We start from the raw sequence: 6,462 nt of genomic DNA, 5'->3' as shown, positions 1-6,462 counted from the left end.
TATATATATATCCATAAAAACATCTCATAATGTTACATTTTTTTATATCTTTGATATAAGATTGAGAATCGCATGACGCATGAAAGGAATAAGTAAGGGGTGGGGGGCCTACAAACTTAATACTATAATTCTTCAGGTGTTGAGCCCAGTCTTTCTACTGCTAAAGCAGGTGGTGGATGAAAGGTTGTCGCGTCTTAGTGCGGTGATTGATTGTAGAGTAGATTTTGAGGTAAGTCAGAGAGAATCAGAGGATATACATGTAGACAACGGTATTCATGATAAATACACACGTAAAAGACATAAAAACCAACTACGAGTACCAAATCTGTTTGAGTAGCTGTTGTTTCAACATGTGACCATGTTTTGTCAAAACAAAGGAAAGGTCCGGATATAACGTCTAGCGCAATGGAATGGGAAGCTCTCAATCTAATCTCCGTGGTCCGGATACCACGGGAAGGCAAAGCCCTTAAGACAAAGTGCTTAAAAATGTCCACCGGCCAGCCTGTATTTTATGAATATTGATGACGTTCCTGAGTGGTGACAAAAAGGCCCGTAGACAGGAATCATAGCACAGAAGCGACGTTCTTTAGCCGTCATATCACACACGTCCATTTCTTTGCTCTGTTCTACATACTACTACTACTACTAACTAAGGCGCAGACGAAATGCCTTCAAGTCGGGTACCACGCTTGGTCTTGATCCTCATTGTAGTCGTGACACATGGAAAGACACCTATACCAGACAGGACGACTTCTGCCGAATCAAACTGTGCAGGCAGCGGTAGCTCCTGTGTACAGTCGTGCATGGCTGTCTGCAACGTGTCAACCGAGAGGGACCTGCGAAGCCTTGGTCATGTCCTTCCCTCGGGGCTTCTGGTACTGGCGCTCACACCTTACGCATTGAATGGGACATCTGGTGAGTGAAATTTACTCGTTCCTTTGTAATTACTCTGTCCTGTAATTTTAACTACCCCACTTCACACAATTTGACTAAAGACAAACAATTAGGAAACGTTAACTTTGGCATTGTTAGTATAGGTGTACATGTGCAAATGTTCTTGCGCAGATGTAATTACTCTTTCCTGTAATTTTCAACTATCCCGTTTCAGACAATTTTACTAAAGACAAACAATTGGGAAACTTTGGCATTGTTAGTATAGGTGTACATGTGCAAATGTTCTTTTCGCCCCACAAGTCCGAACAGTATTTCTAGTGTTGAGCTGGAAAACCCCATTGCACACCCTCGAAAAAAGCAATTGCGTTTTACCAATGTTATTGTTATGACGTATTTTGCGTCTCACAATAGTAGGTCCTGAAGAAGAATGACTTGCCATGTCCTTTCTTGCCATTCTATTAACGACCATATTTCCGATACGCGATTTCAGGACTTCGACAAATACATTTCACTAACATATACCATTTACAAATTGGACCCGGACTGCTACGCACAATGAACAAGAACGATTTTGAGAACTTTTCTGGTCTTCAAGTGCTCCAGATTAGGGAATCGTTTCTCTCAGTTATAGAAGAGCGTTCTTTCTGCTGCTTAACGAGTTTAACTGAGTTGGCTCTGAGTTCCAACCTAATATCCGTGATCAGGCCAAACGCGTTTGCGACACTACCTAGTCTGCGGACACTGAACCTCGCTCATAACAGATTGTCGATACTTCGTCGAGATTACTTCACAGGGTTGGGAGGTCTACAACTGTTAAACCTGAGCAGCAATAAGATAAACAATCTAAACAATGATGCATTTCATCGCCTCCTATCTTTGAGGCATTTGAACATCGATCACAACAGACTAAAGACAATAGAAGGGGTGAACTGCAGATCTAGATCTCTTTGGCCTGAAACCCTGATAACTCTGTCTCTGAAATACAACGACATAATCATCTTCAATCCGCACAGCCTACAGATTCGTAATCTTACTGAGCTCTACCATGTGGATTTGAGTCATAATCGCCTCACAGCACTTGAAGACTCTTGGGCCGATGCATTCCCCAAGGCAAGGACAAGGCAGGATTTCCATATTACTTTTATAGGCAATCCCCTCCGTTGCACCTGCTCTAACGACTGGCTTAGACGATACGGATATCGTATGCTGCCATTGATAAACATTGCAGATAATCTAATCTGCAGTTACCCACCAAAGTTTGAGAGTTTATCTTTTAACAGAGTTCCACCAAGCATTTTCACCTGTGCAGCACCGGTTGTTCAAGTCACTCGACATCATGGTGGCCAGTCCTACAAATGTGAGGCATTCTGGGAAGACCAGCCACAGATCACGTGGGTCCTTCCAAACGGGGAACACATTTGGCTTTCGAAAATGGGCCTATATACTACTAGCGCTATCGTTAAAACATTTCCCCAGATAAACGTAACGCAAGAAACTTCATTGAAACCAGAAGGCTGGAATGTGGAGGAAGATCAGTCAAAGATCACACCCTGCACCACCACATGCGGGCAATTCGTTGGAAAAACAACTAGCGTTGTTCATTTCGAGATACAAAAAGTGCAGGAGCTCCAAGGTGGCTTCCTCCACTGCACAGTCACATCGGCATCTGGAAACTCCTCTGCGATGGTCGCTGTAGCGAATGTAACGTCGTCCTCAGAGGGGAAGGCATCCTTGCCATATTTCACTGATCCTCAGACACCCTTGACGTACCCTACAACAGTGGCGCCATCTTTAGCCTCCGACACAATGTCACCTTCGACAGAAGGTACTGGCGAACCTAAACTAACCCCGACTAATAAAAATGATGATATCATCATCATCTTAAATGGGCATAGTAAACCATCGAACAAAACATTTAGTATGAGCCAGATAGTAAGTGCAACAGCAAGTGTCCTAATGGTTATGATGATTGCAGCTTCCATTGCTTGCTGTAGAAACGTCAATAGTGAGCGTAGGCTTCAGGACCTTCCTCTTGATCCGAGAAACCAAGTGTCCACGTCAAACGTTGTGAGTAACAGTCCACCAGACGACAACAATCCATGCAATGACTCGGGTGAACCCCACGAGTACGCAGAGATCAGTGACGAGGACACTGATGACACCATAAGCCCGTACGGTGAAGCAAGAGGCAATGTTCTGTACCAGTCTCAAAGACAAAATCAAGAGGAAGTGGATTCACCTGACCAAAACGTTGACTTACCTGCTGAGACACCAATGCAACGAAATGATGGCTACAACAACACGGTGAATATCAGAACTAACTTGGACACCTACAACCAGTAATAGGAACTACCTATTGTACGTAAAATAGTTTGGTGATCGTTCAGAAAGTAACATGGCAAACTAAAAAAACCAGCTAATTCTGAAGAAAAAATATTTTCTGTAATAAAATAATGTTTATACTATGTACGCTGAAAGTGTGTTTGTACTTCTATTTCAAAACTTGCATTCTTATACGACTAGCTTGGAACTGCGTAATAACATGCTGGCTGCAAACATGTAGCAATACGCAAATTATAAGGATGTCAAATTGAATTTTGACGTTAGTGCATTCCTTTGGGTGATCCTTTTCTAGTAAAGGGTTAGAATAGGTATTCAAATATATCACGTGTATACGTGTTAGTCGAATGCCAGTTATATTCAGAACTCGTTACATATGGGTTCTTACTTCTTTCTGGCACTTTCTGATTCTGTCAGAGATATATATCCATTAAAACATCTAATTATCTTATATTTCCACCGTTCTTCGATATATGATTGAGAATCGCATGACGCATGAAAGGAATACGTAAGGTGTGGGGGCCTACAAATCTAACACTATAATTCTTCAGGTGTTGAGCCCAGTCTTTCTACTGCTAAAGCAGGCGGTGGATGAAAGGTTGTCGCGTCTTAGTGCGGTGATTGATTGTAGGGTAGATTTTGAGGTAAGTCAGAGAGAAACAGAGGATATGGACAACGCTATTCATGACAAAGTACACAATCATGTAAGAGAGTAAAAAGCAACTGTTTGAGCAGCTGTTGTTTCAGCAGGTTATCACGTTTTGTCAAAACAAAGGAAAGGTCCGGATATAACGTCTAGCACAATGGAACGAGAAGCTCTCAATCTAATCTCCGTGGTCCGGATACCACGGGAAGACAAAGCCCTAGTGCTTAAAAATTGTGCCAGCCTTTTTTATGAATATTGATGACGTTCCTGAGTGGTGACAAAAAGGCCCGTAGACAGAAATCACAGCATAGAAGCGACGTTGTATAGCAGTCATATCACACACATCCATTTCTTCGCTCTGTTCTAAGACGAAATGCCTTCAAGTCTTGTACCACGCTTGGTCTTGATCCTCATTGTTGTCGTGACACATGGAAAGGGTGGGGCACCTATACCAGACAGGACGACGTCTGCCGAATCAAACTGTGCAGGCATTAGTAGTACCTGTGTACAGTCGTGCATGGCTGTCTGCAACGTGTCAACCGAGAGGGACCTGCGAAGCCTTGGTCATGTCCTTCCCTCGAAGCTTCTGGTACTGGCGCTCACACCTTACGCATTGAATGGGACATCAGGTGAGTGAAATTTACTCGTTCCTTTGTAATTACTCTTTCCTGTAATTTTCAACTATCCCGTTTCAGACAATTTTACTAAAGACAAACAATTGGGAAACTTTAGCATTGTTAGTATAGGTGTACATGTGCAAATGTTCTTTTCGCCCCACAAGTCCGAACAGTATTTCTAGTGTTGAGCTGGAAAACCCCATTGCACACCCTCGAAAAAAGCAATTGCGTTTTACGAATGTTATTGTTATGACGTATTTTGCGTCTCACAATAGTAGGTCCTGAAGAAGAATGACTTGCCATGTCCTTTCTTGCCATTCTATTAACGACCATATTTCCGATACGCGATTTCAGGACTTCGACAAATACATTTCACTAACATATACCATTTACAAATCGGACCCGGACTGCTACGCACAATGAACAAGAACGATTTTGAGAACTTTTCTGGTCTTCAAGTGCTCCAGATTAAGGAATCGTTTCTCTCAGTTATAGAAGAGCGTTCTTTCTGCTGCTTAACGAGTTTAACTGAGTTGGCTCTGAGTTCCAACCTAATATCCGTGATCAGGCCAAACGCGTTTGCGACACTACCTAGTCTGCGGACACTGAACCTCGCTCATAACAGATTGTCGATACTTCGTCGAGATTACTTCACAGGGTTGGGAGGTCTACAACTGTTAAACCTGAGCAGCAATGAAATAAACAATCTAGACAACGATGCATTTCATCACCTCCTATCTTTGAGGCATTTGAACATCGATCACAACAGACTAAAGACACTAGAAGGGATGAACTCCAGATCTCTTTGGCCTGAAACCCTGATAACTCTGTCTCTGAAATACAACGACATAATCATGTTCAATCCGCACAGCCTACAGATTCGTAATCTTACTGAGCTCTACCATGTGGATTTGAGTCATAATCGCCTCACAGTACTTGCAGAGACTTGGGCCGACGCATTGCCAAAGGCAAGGCCAAAACAGGATTTCCATATTACATTTATAGGCAATCCATTCCGTTGCACCTGCTCTAACGACTGGCTCAGACGATACGGATATCGTATGCTGCCATTGATAAACATTGAAGATAATCTAATGTGCAGTTACCCACCAAAGTTTGAGGGTTTATCTTTTAACCGAGTTCCACCAAGCATTTTCACCTGTGCAGCACCGGTTGTTCAAGTCACTCGACATCATGGCGGCCTGTCCTACAAATGTGAGGCATTCTGGGAAGACCAGCCACAGATCACGTGGGTCCTTCCAAACGGGGAACACATTTGGCTTTCGAAAATGGGCCTATATACTACTAGCGCTATCGTTAAAACATTTCCCCAGATAAACGTAACGCAAGAAACTTCATTGAAACCAGAAGGCTGGAATGTGGAGGAAGATCAGTCAAAGATCACATCCTGCACCACCACATGCGGGCAATTCGTTGGAAAAACAACTAGCGTTGTTCATTTCGAGATACAAAAAGTGAAGGAGCTCCAAGGTGGCTTCCTCCACTGCACAGTCACATCGGCATCTGGAAACTCCTCTGCGATGGTCGCTGTAGCGAATGTAACGTCGTCCTCAGAGGGGAAGGCATCCTTGCCACATTTCACTGATCCTCAGACACCCTTGACGTACCCTACAACAGTGGCGCCATCTTTAGCCTCCGACACAATGTCACCTTCGACAGAAGGTACTGGCGAACCTAAACTAACCCGACTAAGAAAAATAGATGATATCATCATCATCTTAAATGGGCATAGTAAACCTTCGAACAAAACATTTAGTATGAGCCAGATAGTAAGTGCAACAGCAAGTGTCCTAATGGTTATGATGATTGCAGCTTCCATTGCTTGCTGTAGAAACGTCAATAGTGAACGTAGGCTTCAGGACCTTCCTCTTGATCCAAGAAACCAAGTGTCCACGTCAAACGTTGTGAGTAACAGTCCATCAGACGACAACAATCCATGCAATG

Source organism: Branchiostoma belcheri, unplaced genomic scaffold (assembly GCF_001625305.1).
Source record: "Branchiostoma belcheri isolate BF01 breed outbred unplaced genomic scaffold, Haploidv18h27 scaffold7, whole genome shotgun sequence".
NCBI classification, from domain to species: domain Eukaryota; kingdom Metazoa; phylum Chordata; class Leptocardii; order Amphioxiformes; family Branchiostomatidae; genus Branchiostoma; species Branchiostoma belcheri.
This window is presented reverse-complemented; position numbering follows the sequence as displayed.